Here is a 19,424-nt window from a genome sequence, read left to right as displayed (position 1 = left end):
TTCTCATCTAGTGGTATTAGAAGACACATGAGCTAGTAGGAAAGACAAGTCCCAGCATGAGCAGCAACTGAGCTGCCTCTAATCACTGGGCCAGCTTCTGGCAGAGGGAGGAGGACACTGAAGAAGCAGTCACAAAGCAGAAGGTTTCTGAGAAGTGGGAGAGACCTGGAATGCTAAGGACTAAAGTTGTTTTCTTTTTCAAAAATGCCTGTCAGTCGTCTAAAAATCCTGCTCCAGCAGCAAAGATGAAGACATTATGCAACGACTGAAGGGCACTGAAGAGACCTGGAGGACTGGTCACTTCAGCAGCAAACTGCAACAGAAATAGCTAAAGCGATCGAAATACCATTGATCAATTGATGAAGTCACAGCACTCTAAGTCTGCACAATGAGCAGTTTCAGAGAATCTGAGAATTCTCTGCAGTTGCAATGTCAACTGCGAAAAAATAAAACCATGAACCTATTTAAATCAGTATGGAAAGCAGATTGGTGTGGAAAATGAGAGAGAATTAGCATAACCCAGAAAAAAATACATGGTGACCAGTGTGGAAATAAATGAAGACCAATCAAATGAGAGCAAGCAAACCTGTTTATTCAGAGCTTGATATAGAAAGGGAGTCATCCTCTATCACTTACATTTGGCCAAAGGCAGGCAGAAGCATGGGAAAGCTTTAGATTTGGAAAAAGAGAAGGCTTCAGGCATGCCCTGATTGGAAGTTGTTGGCATGGGGAAGCTGTAGGCAGGCTAACCAGAAAAGGAACATCTCATGTGACTGATAACTGTGTATATTGGGCTTTCACTAACTAGGGCTTCCCAGGTGACTCAGTGAATCCTCCTGACAATGCAGGAGACTCAGGAGACACGGGTTCACTCCCTAGGTTGGGAAGATCCCTGGAAAACAAAATGGCAACCCCTTCCAGTATTCTTGCCTGGGAAATTACAAGGACAGAGGAGCCTGGCAGACTATAGTCCAAAGGGTCACAAAGAGTCAGAAATGACTGAACACACATGCATGCAAATTAGTCCTAAGTTTGAAATGGTGACAAAAACTAGAGAAGCTGTCAGTTATTAAGCTAGGCCATCTGGGGCCAACTGTTCTGAAGGCTATTGTTTGGCTTCCTGGACCACTTGCTAGAGATAGTGACCTGACTTCCTACAAATCTGACTGATAGCAGGCTGGTTTCCCGGGCTGGTTATGGTTGATAAAGAGTCGAACTCAACTAAGCAACTTCACTTCTTACTTCTTCCTTACGGTTGATAATGGATCAGTTTCCTGGGCTAGTTGCTGCAGATGGTGGGTGAGAGTTTTGTTTTTCTATATGGTGTGACCTTTGTCTGTTTGTAATAGGAAAAGGAGTATGTCCAGGCTGTATATTGTCACCCTGCTTATTTAATTTATGTGCAGAGTACATCATGAGAAACCCTAGGCTGGTTGAAGCACAAGTTGGAATCAAGATTGACGGGAGAAATATCAATAACTTCAGATATGCAGATGACACCACCCTTATGGCAGAAAGTGAAGAAGAACTAAAGAGCCTTTTGATGAAAGTGAAAGAGGAGAGTGAAAAAGTTGGCTTAAAGCTCAACATTCAGAAAACTAAGATCATGGCATCTGGTCCCATCACTTCATGGCAAATAGATGGGGAAACAGTGGCTGACTTTATTTTGGGGGGCTCCAAAACCACTGCAGATCATGACTGCAGCCATGAAATTAAAAGATGCTTACTCCTTGGAAGGAAAGTTATGGCTAACCTAGACAGCATGTTAAAAAAACAGAGACATTACTTTGCCAACAAAGGTCCATCCAGTCAAGGCTATGGTTTTTCCAGTGGTCATGTATGGATGTGAGAGTTGGACTATAAAGAAAGCTGAGTGCCAGAGAATTGATGCTTTTGAACTGTGGTGTTGGAGAAAACTCTTGAGAGTCCCTTGGACTGCAAGGAGATCCAACCAGTCCATCCTAAAGGAGATCAGTCCTGGATGTTCATTGGAAGGACTGATGTTGAAGCTGAAACTCCAATACTTTGGCCACCTGATGTGAAGAAATGACTCATTAGAAAACAGCCTGATGCTGGGAAAGATTGAAAGAAGGAGGAGAAGGGGATGACAGAGGATGAGATGGTTGGATGGCATGACGGACTCAATGGACACAAGTTTGGGTAAACTCTGGGAGTTGGTGATGGGCAGGGAGGCCTGGCTTGCTACAGTCCATGGGGTCCCAAAGAGTCCAACAAGACTGAGTGGCTGAACTGAATTGATATTCCTTCTCCCTGGGGAAACACACTTTCGAATAATCTAGCACAAGACTGACGTCAGTATACTGTGAAGAGGTCCACGGCTCTACTTTCTAGTTGTATGACTTGCACAAAGTTGCTTGCTTCCTTAACCCTCAGTTTCCTCATCTGCAAAGTGGTGATATTGCATAATAAGAGTTTGATGAGCACTGAATGACGTAGGGCACCTAGCATGTTTAGCATAGTGCCTGGAACATGGAGAGCAGCCAATTGATGTGAGCTGCTATTAACATTATGAATATTATCAGTATCCTTTTTTACCTAACCTAATCCAGGGATTTAACCAGATAAAGAGGGTGAAATTGCAAAGGATACCATTCCAGGAAAAACCTTATGGAGAGGTTTAATAGGATATAAAGAATATATTGGATGCTCTGTATGATCACAAAAAGATTAGTTGGTAAAGGCATATGAATCCCCCCATGCTCAGAGAACCAGAAAGTTGCCTTTAGTATCTTATGATTGATACTAAACTGCCTGAGAGTAAATTGATTCCAGAGAAAGTTACATGACAGCAATATGGGAAAAAAGTACAGAGGAGGTTAAAACAATTTGCAAACTTGTGAGAAGAGACAACAAAAGAACACAAGATAATAAGAAAATCATGACATCTCCTGAAATAGACACTATTATCACACCTATTTTACCTACAAGAAGATGGAGGCAGAGAGGACTTAGTAACCTGATGGTCACAGTCATAATCAAAAAGAAACTTTAACAGCTTAGTAGAAATTTACAGGAAAAAAAAAAAAAGACCTAGATGGTTCTATTAAGAACATAGCACAGAAATAGAGGCTTAGGTACAAATGACCTGAGCATGTGGAACAAAAAAGTTTATAATCACCAAGTTGTCTTTTCAAAATGTCCCCCTATTATGAAATATCAGGATTCTGCATTTCAGCATTATGGAACTATTGTATTTAGTTATATTTGCTTCCCACATTTTGCATTAAGTTTCTTGGAAATGTTATTCACTTTCCTGAGGGGAGAAGATGCCTGAAAGAGGCAAATTATTCTTTCTGCAACAGGACCTAAACATCCCTTCTCTCTCAGCCTTGACCTCCAAGATCCCAAGGACCTCCTCCCAGCAGCTAACACCAGGGCAGGCTTTGGTTCAAAGAGACTGAGTCTGTATTGTAAGAAAAGAAGAGGAACAGCCACTAAAAATGTTTGGTTGATTTAACAAGGCAGTTTGTACCTTCTGGAATGTACAAGTTGTTAATAAATTGCATTTCTTACCTTTTTATAGAGTACATTCCTAGTGTGGTGTTTTGGTTTATGTTTTATGATAGGTGCTATAGTTTCAGCATCTGAATATGGATTTCATTAATCCTTAATTTGTGCCTCCACCAGAAGGAATTGCGTCTTCTAGACTTTGCAAACAGTGCCCTCTCCTGGATGAAGTAACACCTGCTTTTCTGATCTGCAAAACTTAGAGACAAGGACATGAATGCTAAAATACAGGAAAGGCTCTGGAGACCCCCATATATGGGATTTCTGGTCTCTCTCAGGGATGCAAAGAGATGGTACCCAGGCCCAGTTCTGTCCCAGTAAAAGGTGAGAGCCCTGGACTTGCATGACTATAAAGAAAAAGAAAAGAAAGAAAAGCCGAGGACCTGAGGATATGATCACTGGTCTGGATCCAGAAGTCTAAACATCTGACAATGAGTTGGATGGATGAAATTAATCTCACTTCAGATTGCTGCAGGAACCCAAACAGAACCTCGATGGGCTTAATGAAAAAAAATGTCACATACTTAATGCTTAGAATGACTCCTGAAAATCAGATCTTATTCATCTACTAAATTTGTTTAACTTCACCAAAGCAACTGAGTTGGACTGCATTTAAAGGATGCTTTTTGAAGCTGTTGAGAGCTTGAGGAAACACTGGTTTCTCTAAAAAAGAATAGAGAAGGGGTTTGTGATCACTGGTGCCATTCATCAATATTTCCCATTCTCCTTCTGGACAAGGATAAGGACGACACTTTCTGTTCCTCCATGAATTCAGGTGTGGCCAGGTGGTTTGCTGTAGCCAATCAAGTGTGAGTGAAGGTTATGCCTTGAAGAATTGGTACAAGGTTTACCACCTTTCCTTCTCTTTTCCACCATAGGGTGGACAAACTATAGCCCACAGCCCAAATCCAGCCCACAGCCAATTTTTATAAATAAAGCTTTATTGGGACACAGTCATGCCCATTCTTTTACACACAGTCTATGGCTGCTTGCTGGCTGCACAACAGAGTTGAGTAGCTGCCACAGAGACCATATGGCCTGAAAAACTGAAAATATTTACCATCTGGCCCTTTACAGAAAAAGTCTGTGAACCTATGCTCTCAACAGCGGGGGGACCCTGAAAGAAAACATCATGGAGCACAGCTCATGCTGGACAAGACTGACACGTAGCAACACAGCACGAGAATGAAATTAACCCTCCCTGTTTTAAGCCACTGAGCTTTTGAAGTGGTTTTGCTGCCCCAGCATAACAGATCTAACAAAAATAGCAAAAGAGAATGTATACCCAGAATGTAAAATACCTTGAAAGAAACTCCAAATACTAATGATGGAGAATATGCAAATTCAACATCATTGACATTCTTTTAACCAGGTGGGGAGTAAGCATGATCCCCACATGCAAATGAGGCTGTTATCAGGTAAGCCAGACAAGTGTGATACTTTTCCCCCTAAAATCAAAATGAATTAATTTCTGTATCTAAGGAAGGCCAGCCAGCTCTAATCAGTCACTGGTTTGTTTTATGAGAGGAGTAAAGAGGCTCATTACAGCAAATCCCAGGCATGTTGATAAATTCCCAATCTTGGGCCCTCATAAAACTCAGAAACACACTTTCCATTGCCTTCCACACTTCTTCTGAATCACTGAGCTAGAGGCAGCTGCCTGATTTGTGACCTTCAGCCATCCGCCATCTCTCGTAGATCATTTTCACCGAATAGAGTCTTAAAATTGTCATCATTTTCTTTACATCGACATTTGAAAGAAATGTTAGATTGATCCACCACTGGGTTAGCTATTTTGCAACTTCTCCCATATGGTTATGGAAGTCGTTGTAAATAAATGTAGCTTTTCTGGCCATTTTAAATGGTAGCAATCACAACAATTTTAGCAACACAGAGAGGAAAGGAGGAGAGAGAAAAAGAAAACTGGAGAAAATGGTCCAGGGGCAACACACATCACCCCTAGAGCGCTGGAGCAGAGCTTTTCCTAGCTCCCTCTGACTGAAAGCTGTAACCACTGAGCAGCCAGGAGCTTGGAGGAAAAGGAGCACTGCCTGTCTATGCTTTCCATCAGCCGTGACGTCACATCCGGCTTAATCTAAAACCTCCTGTGTCCCAAGGGAGGACACAGAGCACTGAAGAAGCATGGCTCCGTATTAACCCCCTAGCAGCTTAGAGGTGGTTCCACTGAACCCTGGCTGAAAGAGATAGCAGGTACCCCACAAGGTCATGGCAGATGAGTTGGGAGATTCCATCAGAAAGACATCTGTGGAGCTAGGGCTCAATTCATCTGAACATAGGAGTGGGACAAAGGGGATGGCAGGAGTGATGTACTCTGTCTCAGGGATCAGCCTCCAGGCATCCTGTAAAATGGCTCCATCCCCAGACATTGGATTTGTGCTGCTCATAACTGCTTCATCCAAATTCAGTTCAGAATGGAAATTCTCCTAACTAATACAGAGCTTCATGCTCCCTCAGGCTGTGACTTGTGTTCTCTATGTATCCAAAAACTAAGGAGAAAAGAAAGGCAGCGTCTTTTCCCTTTTACCATTAATGCCAGCCTTCTTATGAGCCTGTCTGACTCCTTCCAATCTATTCCAGGACAATAAGTAGAAATAAGCTTCCCAACCCTTTAGAGCAGGTAGGAACCATAAGAATGGAAATAGAGCTGGAGGCCTCAGCTGAAGTGGTTGAACTGAGACTGGGATTCTGGTTTTGTCAATTGCCTGTAGTTGCTTGTTAAGTTCACCGGTAATTTGCAATTAGGGCAGCTGCTGAACACACGAAAAACAAAAGTTCAAAACGGCCTTACTAAATTAAAGGTGAGACCCAAAGGCACCAGCAAATGAAGGTTAATAGAGGGCTCCTACTGCATCTCAGATTAAGGGAAAAACAGCAAAACTACCCAAGTACAAATAGCATGTGGAAGTACTGGCCATGAGCGTGAATGGCAGAGGAAGATCTCAAGGTCTTAGTGGACAAGTTCACTGAGCCAGAAATGTAAGAGAAATGCTAAATAAGAATATAAAAGACAGCAATTATGAAATAATCTTCATTAACGCATGTATTCTTTTATTCAACAAACTTTACTGAATGTCTACTATGTGTCATGCACTGTGCTAGTATCCAGGGCAAGATTCAACAAACCAGAGCCCACAAGTCAAATCTGACCTACTATTTGTTTCTGCATGGCCCTTGAGCTAAGAATGATTTTCACATTTCTATAATGCAAAATGAAAAAACAGTATTAGCATTTCAGAGACAACAGCTATTCAAAGAAGATAGGACATAATCTCTTGGCCTGCAATGGCTAAAGTATTGCTATCTGTCTCTTTTTAGGGAAAAAGAGGGTTGCCAACCCCCTAATCTAGGGGTAAAAAGTTCAATAAGAAATAACCCTTACCCTCAAGGAACTCACAGTTTGGTATGAACTTCATAAACAGTATCAGTGCACCTTGTCCTTTCCTGGCTTCACAACCTAGAAGCAAGATAGAAAATTTAAAGGAAGCTCATGGAAAGTTATAAAGGTTAATAAAAGAATGGGAAGAAGAATTTATGAGAAAATTTTAAAGGAATTTGGATTATTTATTCTCAAGAAAAGGAGGCTATGGGGATACTTAAGAATAGCCTTCAAATATTTGAAGAGATATTACTAAGCAAAAGGTTTTTCCATTATGGACATAAAGATTAACAGAATGTAGGCTAAAATTTTTTATTATAGAAATGGAAGGATTTCCTGGAAGGCTTTTAAACTTCTACAATGAATTGAGAAATCCATTTTCTTTAATCTTCTAAAACTAGTGTCTTTTCTCATCTGTCTGGAGCTGTTAAATGTTTGAGTGTTGTCTGAGCTAAACGTAGAGGTGGAGTAAATGTCATAAGTCCAACCCAGGTCTCTGATTCTTCCATTCAGAACTTGGGGGTCTTCAGAAGGAGAAAGTCTTTTTCCCCCCTGGGTCTCAATTTTCCCCTCATGCAAAATGAGAGCCTAACATGCTCTGAGTCTGTGACTTCCTGGGCAGAAACTCTGATATGGTCCAGCAGCTGAGGAAGACAAAGGAGCTTCAGGGATCTCCTTTTATGAGAGAGGAGGCAACAGAAGCTGTTTCATTCTTGACATGAATAAAGAAACCCAGACTCAGCATCTGTTTTAATGCAAACGTAACTACTAGTTGCAAAAAAAGAACATATTTACTAGACAGAAAAGACCAAAGAAATTTTGAACAAATGATGAAAGACTGTACAAGCATAAACAGGGTAATGTCAAGGAGGCATACACAAAGAAAATTATAAAGTAAGAAGATAGAAGCAAGAACTGACACTCCACAATCCCAGTCAATGCGATGGGGTCATAGGCTCCTCCTTCGAAGATGAACTCTTAGGTAAGACCTAAGTTCAAACTTCTACTACATGCGGTTTACAAGAGAGCCACTGAAAACCAAATGGCACACAAGTGTAAAAAATACAGGGTTTAATATGGAACTTGGTTCATGATAGGCATGCTTAAGTCGTTAAGGGTAAAGCATACGAAGGCTGCAACTGACCATGGAATTCATCAAAAAATAAAGTAAGATGGACAGATGTTTACATAGAGAGATGGATGGACAGATATGTGAAAAAGTAAATATAGGAATATATTAAATGTAGAAGCTATCCCTGATTGGGAAGATCCCTTGGAGGAGGGCATGGCAACCCACTTTAGTATTCTTTGCCTGGAGAATCCCATGGACAGAGGAGCCTGGTGGACTACAGTCTATAGGTTGGAAGAGTTGGATATGACTGAGCGACTAAGCACAGAACAGCACAGGAGGTAAATATATAGATGCTTACCGAACAATTCTGTATGTCTGAACTTTTTTATACTAAAAAACTCAGGGGGGAAAGTGACTGGCCAAAAATAAACAAGTATAAAGAGTGAGATTTCATTTTTTGTTGATTCTATCGATGCGTAAAGAAAAAGAAAGCTCTTTAAAATAAGTGATATCTGAAGTAGGCAGAATTTGAGTTATTTGGGCTTCTTTGCCCTGCTCTTTTTATAGCTTTGATAATAATTTCCAGGCCCACACTAGGAGGTCAACTTCCTTTAATGTGCTCTGTGCTTCTGTCCAAATATGACCATCCCTTGCTTTTTAGGGAAGATCATAAAGAACCACAGTTTAAAGATAGATTTTAGGAAATGGTGTTATTAAAGGCTTCCTTATGCTGATTTACATCTAGAACTCTCCATCAGTAGAAGGACATCAGTCTTAGAATCATAGAGTGTGATGTCATCCCAGTTTCATCACACTATAGCCATGGGCATGTTAATTAAACACTGGTCTTTGGTTAAAGAGAGATATAACATTGGATATGTTATCTGATACGACATAACTATACCTCCACTCAGGTTTCTAATAAGCACCTTACACTTAATATGTTAAAACCAGCACTCCTGATTTTTCACCTCAATCCTGTTTCTCTTATGGTAGTGGTTTAGTCACTAAGTTGTGTACGACTCCTGCAATGCCATGGAGAGTAGCCTGCTAGGCTCCTCTGTCCATGGGATTCTCCAGGCAAGTCTACTGCAGTGATTTTTCCACTTCCTTCTCCTGGCGATCCTCCCAACCCAGGAATCAAACCTGGGTCTCCTGCACTGCAGGCAGATTCTTTACCAACTGAGCTATAAGCCTCCCCTACTTCAAATGTGGAAGTATCTCAGTCCAAAATCCTTGGAGTCACCTCTTTTCTCTTTCTCTCATACTCCATTTATGATGCAAATCCTTCAATAGATTGTGGCTCAACCTTCAATAGATAACCAGAATCAGATTGATTTCATCACATCCAATGCTACATCTCTGGTGCCAACCACTACAGTTTCTTTTCTGGATTATTGCAACAGCCCTGGAACTGGCCTCAAACCTTAGGCCCCTCAGATTAGCCTCAACACAGTAGCCAGACTGGTCTCTTAAAATTATATCTAATCATGTCACTTCTCTGCTCAGAATTCTTCAGTGGCCCCCATCTCAATCAGTTAGTTCAGTCACTCAGTCGTGCCCAACTCTTTGTGACCCCATGGACTGCAGCATACCAGGCCCCCCTGTCCATCACCAACTCCCAGAGTTTACTCAAAATCATGTCCATAGAGTTGGTGATGCCATCCGACCATCTCATCCTCTGTCATCCCCTTCTCCTCCTGCCTTCAATCTTTCCCAGCATCAGGGTCTTTTCAAATGAGTCAGCTCTTCGCATCAGGTGGCCAAAGTATTGGAGTTTCAGCTTCAGCATCAGTTCTTCCAATGAACACCGAGGACTGATATCCTTTAGGATGGACTGGTTGGATCTTCTTGCAGTCCAAGGGACTCTCAAGAGTGTTCTCCAACACCACAGTTCAAAAGCATCAATTCTTCGGTGCTCAGCTTTCTTTATAGTTCAACTCTCACATCCATACATTACTGGAAAAACCATAGCCTTGACTAGACAGACCTTTGTTGGCTAAGTCATATCTCTGTTTTTTAATATGCTATCTAGGTTGGTCATAACTTTTCTTCCAAGGAGAAAGCATCTTTTACTTTCATGGCTAAAGTAACCATTTGGAGTGATTTTGAAGCCCCAAAAATAAAAGTCTGTCACTGTTTCCACTGTTTCCCCATCTATTTGCCATGAACTGATGGGACCAGATGCCATGAACTGAGTTTTCTGAATGTTGAGTTTTAAGCCAACTCTTTCACTCTCCTCTCTCACTTTCATCAACAGGCTCTTTAGTTCTTTTTCACTTTCTGACATACTTTGGTGTCATCTGCATATCTGAGGTTATTGGTATTTCTCCCAGCAATCTTGATTCCAGCTTGTGCCTCATCCAGCCCAGAATTTCTCATGATGTACTCTGCATATAAGTTAAATAAGCAGGGGGACAATACACGGCCTTGACATACTCCTTTCCCTATTTGGAACAAGTCTATGTTCCATGTCCAGTTCTAACTATTGCTTCCTGACCTGCATACAGATCTCTCAAGAGGCAGGTCAGGTGGTCTGGTATTCCCATCTCTTGAAGAATTTTCCACAGTTTATTCTGATCCACACAGTCAAAGGCTTTAGCATAGTCAATAAAGCAGAAGTAGATGTTTTTCTGGAACTCTCTTGCTTTTTCAAAGATCCAGCAGATGTCGGCAATTTGATCTCTGGTTCCTCTGCTTTTTCTAACTCCAGCTTGAACATCTGAAAGTTCAAAGTTCATGTACTATTGAAGCCTGGCTTTGAGAATTTTGAGCATTACTTTACTAGTGTGTGAGATGAGTGCAATTGTGCGATAGCTTGAGCATTCTATGGCATTGCCTTTCTTTGGGATTGGAATGAAGACTGACCTTTTCTAGTACTGTGCCCACTACTGAGTTTTCCAAATTTGCTGGTATATTGAATGCAGCACTTTCACAGCATCATCTTTTAGGATTTGAAATAGCTCAGCTGGAATTCCATCACCTCAACTAGCTTTGTTCATAGTGATGCTTCCTAAGGTCCACTTGACTTTGCACTCCAGGATGTCTGGCTCTAGGTGAGTGATCATACCATCATGATTACCTGGGTAATAAAGATCTTTTTTCTTTTCCCTTTTGGGTGGTTTATTTTTTTATTTTATTTTTTAAATTTTAATTGGAAGCTAATTACTTTACAATATTGTGGTGGTTTTTGCCATACAGTCACAAGAATTAGCCATGGATGTACATGTGTTCCCCATCCTGACCCTTCCTCCCACCTCCCTCCCCATCCCATTCCTCAGGGTCATCCCAGTGCACCAGCCCTGAGCACCCTGCCTCATGCATCGAACCTGGACTGCCGATCCATTTCACATATGGTAATACACGTTTCAATGCTATTCTCACAAATCATCCCACCCTCGCCTTCTCCCACAGAGTCCAACAGTCTGTTCTTTACATCTGTGTTTATTTTGCTGTTTCTCATATATGGTCATCGTCACCATCTTTCTAAATTCCATATATATGCATTAATATACTGTATTTATGTCTTTCTTTCTGACTTACTTCACTCTGTATAATAGGCTCCAGTTTCAGCCACCTCATTAGAATGGATTTAAATGCATTCTTTTTAATAGCTGAGTAATATTCTACTGTATATATGTACCACAGCTTTCCTATCCATTTGTCTGCTGATGGACATCTAGGTTGCTTCCATGCCCTAGCTACTGTTAAACAGTCCTGCGATGAACATTAGGGTACACATGTCTCTTTCAATTCTGGTTTCCTCGGTGTGTATGCCCAGCAGTGGGATTGCTGTGTCATATGGCAGTTCTATTTCCAGCTTTTTAAGGAATCTCCACACTGTTCTCCATAGTGGCTGTACTAGTTTGCATTCCCACCAACAGTGTAAGAGGGTTCCTTTATCTCCACACCCTCTCCAGCATTTATTGTTTGTAGACTTTTTGATAGCAGCCATTCTGACCGGCTGAGATGGTACCTCATTGTGGTTTTTATTTGCATTTCTCTGATAATGAGTAATGTTGAGCATCTTTTCATGTGTTTGTTAGCCATTTATATGTCTTCTTTGGAGAAATGTCTGTTTAGTTCTTTGGCCCTTTTTCTAATTGGGTTACTTATTTTTCTGGAGTTGAGCTGGAGGAGTTGCTTGTATATTTTTGAGATTAATTCTTTGTCAGTTGATGAAGATTTTTTTTTATAGTTCTGTGTATTCTTGCCACCTCTTCTTAATATCTTAAGGTTAGGCACATACCATCGGCAGACAAATGAAGAGGAAAACTGTGGTACATATACACAATGGAATATTACTCAGCTATTAAAAAGAATGCTTCTGTTAGGTACATACCATTTCTGTCCTTTACTGAGCCCATCTTTGCATGAAATGTTCCCTTGTATCTCTAATTTTCTTGAAGAGATTGCTAGTCTTTCCCATTCTATTGTTTTCCTCTATTTCTTTGCACTGATCACTGAGGAAGACTTTCTTATCTCTCCTTGCTATTCTTTGGAATTCTGCATTCAGATGGGTATATCTTTTCTTTTCTCCTTTGCCTTTAGCTTCCTTCTTTTCACAGGTATTTGGTAAGGCCTCCTCAGACAACCGTGTTGCCTTTTGCATTTCTTTTCCTTGGGGATGGTCTTGATCCCTGTGTCCTGTACAATGTCACGAACCTCCGTCCATAGTTCCTCAGGCACTCTGTCTATCAGATCTAGTCCCTTAAATCTATTTCTCACTTCCACTGTATAGCCATAAGGGGTTTGATTTAGGTCATACCTGAATGGTCTAGTGGTTTTCCCTCCTTTCTTCAATTTAAATCTGAATTTGGCAATAAGGAGTTCATGATCTGAGCCACAGTCAGCTCCCGGTCTTGTTTTTGCTGACTGTATAGAGCTTCTCCATCTTCAGCTGCAAAGAATATAATCAATCTGATTTCAGTATTGACCATCTGGTGATGTCCATGTGTAGAGTCTTCTCTTGTGTTGTTGGAAGAGGGTATTTGCTATGACCAGTGTGTTTTCTTGGCAAAACTCTATTAGCCTTTGCCCTGTTTCATTCTGTATTCTCAATCAGAGTCAAACCCAAAGTCCTTCCTCAATGCCTTACAAGGTCTCTGGGTTACTATCTCTGACACTTCATCTTCCCTGTTTCTCCACCATTCACTCAGCTCCAGCCATACCAGCCTCCTTACCATTCGTTGAACTTGTCAAGCACAAACCAGTCCCAGAGCACCCGCTGTTCTCTCTGCTTGGAACCCTTCTCTCCCTGATATCTACATGATTCACTCTCTTCCCCTCTTCACATCTCTGCAAAAGTACCCACCTTAGTCATGGACCTCCCCTCCCCAACTATGTGACATGGCCACACCCCGACCCCCACATTCCCAAGTGGACAAACTGCTTTATCCTGTTCCATGGTGCTTATCTTTCTCCAATGTATTACATATTTGCTTCCTCTGGTCTGTGTTCCCCACCCCTCATACATAAGCTTCAAGAGGCCAAGAAACTTTTATTTTGTCTCCTCTGTATGCTCAGAACTATAACAGAACATGGTACTAGTTTCTCCTCAATTTGTTAAAAGAATATAAAAGTGCTTTGAAAATCATAAAGCTGTAAATACATGTGATGGGGCATTATTCTTATTTACATGGGTAAACCATAAGAGAGCCTTTTTAAAAAATCCCAAGTTCATTTTTCTCCTCAACTTTGCTACATATAAGAAGATTCTTCCTCTGCCACCTGCAGACTAGCTACTGCCACACTTCAGGTGACACCCAGGGGTGTGACTCAAAACAACAAAACTGGAAATAGAACTGCCATATGACCCAGCAATACCACTTCTGGGCATACACACCGAGGAAACCAGATCTGAAAGAGACACATGCAACCCAATGTTCATGGCAGCATTGTTTATAATTGCCAGGATATGGAAGCAACCTAGATGCCCATCAACAGACAAAGGGATAAGGAAGCTATAGTACATATACACAATGGAATATTACTCAGCCATTAAAAAGAATACATTTGGGAGGGGGGACTGGGATGGGGAATACATGTAAATCCATGGCTGATTCATTTCAATGTATGACAAAAACTACTGTAATGATGTAAAGTAATTAGCCTATTAAAAAAAAAAAGAAAAAAAAATACCATACCATAAAAAAAAAAAAAAGGAAACAAGTCCAAAAAAAAAAAGAATACATTTGAATCAGTTCTAATGAGATGGATGAAACTGGAGCCCATTATACAGAGTGAAGTAAGCCAGAAAGATAAACACCAATAGAGTATACTAACGCATATATATGGAATTTTAAAAGATGGTTAACGATAACCCTATATGCAAAACAGAAAAAGAGACACAGATGTATAGAACAGATTTTGGGACTCTGTGGGAGAAGGTGAGGGTGGGATGTTCTGAGAGAATAGCATTGAAACAAGTATACTATCAAGGGTGAAACAGATCACCAGCCCAGGTTGGATGCATGAGACAAGTGCTCAGAGCTGGTGCACAGGGAAGAACCAGAAGGATGGGATGGGGAGGGAAGCGGGAAGGGGATCGGGATGGGGAACACATGTAAATCCAAGGCTGATTCATGTCAATGTATGGCAAAAACCACTACAATATTGTAAACTAATTGGCCTCCAACTAATAAAAATAAATGGAAAAAACAATTTTTTAACTGAAAAAACAACAACAACGACCCAGCAGAATAGATACAATGACCCACTGTCACCACTAAAACCCATTAACAATTCCTGGGAAATAAAAATGGAATATGCCCCTATCGGCTGGAACCGCCATCTTCCAGTAATTTGTCAAAATGACCAACACAAAGGGAGACAGGAAGGACCCCCACTACGCGTTCTCCAGGACTTTCAGAAAACATGGAGTTGTTCCTTTGCCCACAAACAAGCAAATCTACAAGGTGATATCGTAGATATCAAGGGACTGGGTACGTACAAAAAAGGAACGTCCCACAAACGTTACATGCTCTGGCATCACTGTACACAAACAAGGGCAAGATTCTTGCCAAGAGAATGTGTGCGCCTACGGAGCATACTGAGCGCCCTTAAGAGCTGAGCTAGCTTCCTAAAACTTGTAAAGGAAGACGATCAGAAAAAGAAGGACGCCAAAGAGAAAGGGGCTTGGGTTCAGCTGACGCGCCAGCCTGCTTGAGAAGCAGTCTTCGTCAGAGTCGATGAAAAGGAGCCTCAACTGTCGGAACCCGTTCCCTATGAACTCCTGACCTGCCCGGTGTAAAGAAAATAAAGACCTGGACTGTACAAATGTTTCGGGGGGGAAAATGGAATCCGGTAATAAAATAGTCTAACCTTTTGTTCTCCGTTGTGGTTCGTCTCTTTTTCACTCGCTCACAGGGTAACGCCTGTACAGGCCTTGCCCTCCGGCCTTCAGACCAGTATTCCCAGAACAAACAGCTGAGCCAGCACCACAGCTCCAGGGCAGTGCGCAGAAGCAGCGCGCGCAGCGTTCAACCCAAGATGGCGGCGGCAGGCCGCGCGCAGAGGGGCTGCGCCTGCGTCGCGAACGCCACGCGTCTGCGCCTGTCCCGCGAGAGCTCAGCCCACTCCCCACTGGCAAGGATGCCCCAAAGGCACTTCCCTGTGGACCAGTGATTAAAATTCTGTGCTTTCACTGCAGAGGGAACAGGTTCCGGGAACTAAGATCCTGAATTCCCTGCAGTTCAGAAAAAAGAAAAACCAATAAAGCAGCCTGTAAGGAAGAGCATGTACTCCACCGCTTGAGCTCACACCTCTCTGTTCCTTCATCACATTAAAGCTTTCCTTTGCTTCTGAACCAAATTCAGTCTCCTTCTATTGGCACAAGCGACTCTGGGCAGAAGGGTCCTTGCCAGGGATCAACTCGGGATTGGTCGGCAACAATCAAAATAATATCAGCTGCAGCTACCGCCGTACCAGAGGCACATCGGCCTGGAGAAACTTAGGATCAATGACAGTTCTACTACACTATTATCTTTAGAAACTTGTAGAGGAATAAGCATTAAATTGGGAATCAAAAAAACAACAACCTGGGTTCCCAGCCACGCCCTCCAGTTGAGGGTTTCCCAGCCTCAGCACTGCTGACACCCCGTAGGCACGGGCACATCCTTCGATGTGAGGGCTTGTCATGAGCATGGTATGCTGGGCAGCATCCCTCGTCTCTACCGTCAGAAGCATTTCCTCTCGGTTGTGACAACCAGAAATGTCTGCAGACTTTGCTAAATGTCTCCTGGGCATTGAGGACTACTACTCTGCCTCCTAGCTATGGAAACCAATAAATTAGTCAGACTCTTTGGGGGTTAATTTCCTTGTTTGTAAAAGAGGCCCAGTAATACCTATCACACAGGATGGCTTTAACAACTAAAAGAAATCATGCATACAAGTACTCAGCAAATCTTACCAAATTACTACTTTTGTACCTATTTATTCTTACTCCCAATGAATAATAAGTTATTTATCTCGCTCTAATAAATGTCTTTCCTTATGTAGGCTAAAATGATGAGCATCCTGCCTTTCTACAGTCATAAAGTTGAGCTTTCCAGTGCCTTATCAGGTCACACCTGCAACACACAAATTATCTCCAAATCCATTCCCTAGTTGCTTTCTCCTCTTAAAGAGCATGCCCTTTAAAGAGTGCATTAAGAGACTGTCTGCTCACCCATGGTTAATTTTACGGGTTGTTTATCTACAGTAGGATTTACTCGAGTCTATCTTGGCAAATGTAATGAAGCCTGGGTGTGCTTTCATGGGGGACTGTGAGGTGAGGTTAGTGAGAGCAGAGCAAAGTCTTAGGCTAGTTTTGGAAATGTCATTTCAGAATCACTTAAATTGGAAAAGTTCTAGACAGTTCTAAAAGAAGAGCTCCAGTAAACAAACCCATCACAACAAATAAGACAGAAAACCCACATCCGCTCTTTGGAGGCAGAGAACAGTGCGGCATTCAGTGTGGATTCTATCTTGAAAACTATTAATAACCCGGTCTGCCAATTTTTCAATCCCCTCAAGGACTAGACAAGTACATTGTGCAGTAGACTATATCCATTGTGATATTAATTCATGTCTCTCTTCGGTGAAAAGATTTAAATGGATGGTAGGACTCTAGGAGGGATGGATAGAATTACCATCATTTTACAAATGAAAAAAGAGGTTTGGTAGCCTGTGCAAGGTCACACAGACAATAATTGATGGAGTCAAGATTTGAACCCAAGTCAGCCACCTTTGGATCCATCCCAGCTCCTTTCATTAGACTGCACTGAAATAATTCAGCATTCTTGGAGTGCATTACCACCTGCCCCACGGTGAGCGATGGTGGGAAATGTAAGTGGGTTTTAACAGCGTCAACACATTTACAAAAGGAAAAGCAAAAAAAAAAAAAAAAACTGAGAAAAGTAAGTTGAGTTAACGACAGGAAATACTATCAGTCCCTCCCTAGAGCAAGTGTTGATGAAGGAACACCAGCAAGAGCTTATGCATCTGAATGTTCAGGGAGACTCATACACTGTCTTAGAGGATAGTTAAGCTACAAACCCTAACCCGCCAGGTGGGATGTGTGCTATGAAAAATACCTCCACCAACAGAGGTACATCCAGTGCAGCAGAGGGCCCACCCCATGAGAGCAGATTCTGGCCCCAGAGACCTCCTACGGTACAAACCCCTCCTTAGCAGGCTGATCATGGAGCAGGCTAGGGACATGTGACCTCTCAGAAGAGCTTGTGATGACTACTTACTACTAGAAGAGAAATTTTTCAGCATTTTAATGACTTGTCCAGTCATTCAGCCCCACTTCACACTTCTTAGACATGTGGCCTTACATGAATTATTTAATCCTTCCAAGCCTTCACATTTATTTGTAAAACAATGATGTTAACAATGCTTACCACCCAAAATTGCTATGAGGATTAAATGAGATGCAAACAAAGTGCTATGCACTGTTCTTGACATATATTAAATGCACAAGAGCTATTAGTGCTCACTATTATTAAGGGAGAAATCTTGGAATATCCAATGTATCAATTAATTTTGGTAAAAAATGAACTTGAGTCTCATATATTAGATGTGACAATTCCTAAGGTCAGACATACATGGCATAGTCTACACCCTTGCTGAATCACACAGTCCAATCACGGTAACTGAGTCAACTTGATCTCCTTTTGGTTCTGTTCCAGGCACTAATACTAATTTTGTCTCTGAATATGGGCTCTCTGTCAATAGGGTGCCTTATGGAGTCAATCATGATTCATCCTATTTCTACCAGCGGATGAGTCCTCCATCTGGCTTATCAAGTTTTCAGTCGCAGAGATCAACCTTCTCAGTAGCTAAACACAGAATCATATGTGTCAGCCCTCAACAGCTAGGTTTCCTGTCCCTCGGTGCTGGTCACCAGCTCCCTAGCTGCTGATGCCTGGCTTTACCAGTGCTCACTGCCAATCTGATCAGAATCCAGCTTTTTCAAAGCTGAGTCTCAGGCAAATCTATTTCCCAGATCTTGCATCCTCAGTAGACCCTGGATTAAAAGGCTCGGGAATCCCACATATTCTTCCCTTGGACTTAGCTCCCCACGGTGGATTTTCTAAGCCTCTCTATGTGACAACCCTGGATATGCTCCTATCTGTGGTCCCTGTAATTGTTTGACCTAGACTCCAGGTAGTAAAGCAGGATGGCTTATGAGCACAGTGTTGAAGTTACACGAAGGAGAGCTTGAACCCCAGGTCTGCCACTTACTAAGGTTTTGAGTAATTTCTTATTCTTTTTGAACCAAATTCTAAAATGGAGATAAAAATACATACTTCTCAGAATTGCTCTAAGAGGAGTAATTTAAACCCGGTTTCATAGCTGGCACAGAGACGCATCCCACAGTCTTGCTTTCCATGGAAAGCCGCATGCCCCCTCCACTGCAACTTGATGTCTGGTCATTTTCTATCTATTTAAACTAGATCCTTAATAAAACTACCTGGAAATTACTCGAAAGTCTAGACAGCTGCTCACACCAATACTTTCTGGCCTCTCAGTCAAAATTGTCCAAAAATCAAATTTGGACATACACTGTTTTTACTGTTTGTTTATGATTCATTCCTTCGACAAATACATAGTGAGCATCTAGTGTGCCCATGACTGGGCCGTGTGAACAAGACTTTGCCCTCATGGAGGTTACAGACTGGTGTTCTCCAACCAGGTTTTTTTAAATATTTGTTTATTTATTTGGCTGTACCAGGTCTTAGTTGCAGCATGTGGGATCTAGTTCCCTGCCCAGAGATTGAACCCAGGCCCCCTGCACTGGGAGCATTGAATCTTAGCTACTGGACCACCAGGCAAGTCCTCCTCACCCAGCCTTCCATGGAAACCTTATTAATCCGGGATGGCGTCTAGCACAGTGCTTGTGAGATAATTCTATTAGTACTTGTCTACCTACACTTTCCA

General features: G+C 41.9%; 1 pseudogene; it reads right to left on the bottom strand.

Annotated features, from left to right (window-relative positions):
* Window positions 1-15,493, bottom strand: part of LOC110143962 (17S U2 SnRNP complex component HTATSF1 pseudogene) — a 210,114-nt pseudogene extending 194,621 nt beyond the window's left edge.
* Between the last annotated feature and the right edge of the window lie 3,931 nt (window positions 15,494-19,424).

Source organism: Odocoileus virginianus, chromosome 23, assembly GCF_023699985.2.
Source record: "Odocoileus virginianus isolate 20LAN1187 ecotype Illinois chromosome 23, Ovbor_1.2, whole genome shotgun sequence".
In the NCBI taxonomy this organism is placed as follows: Eukaryota; Metazoa; Chordata; class Mammalia; order Artiodactyla; family Cervidae; genus Odocoileus; species Odocoileus virginianus.
This window is presented reverse-complemented; position numbering and strand designations above follow the sequence as displayed.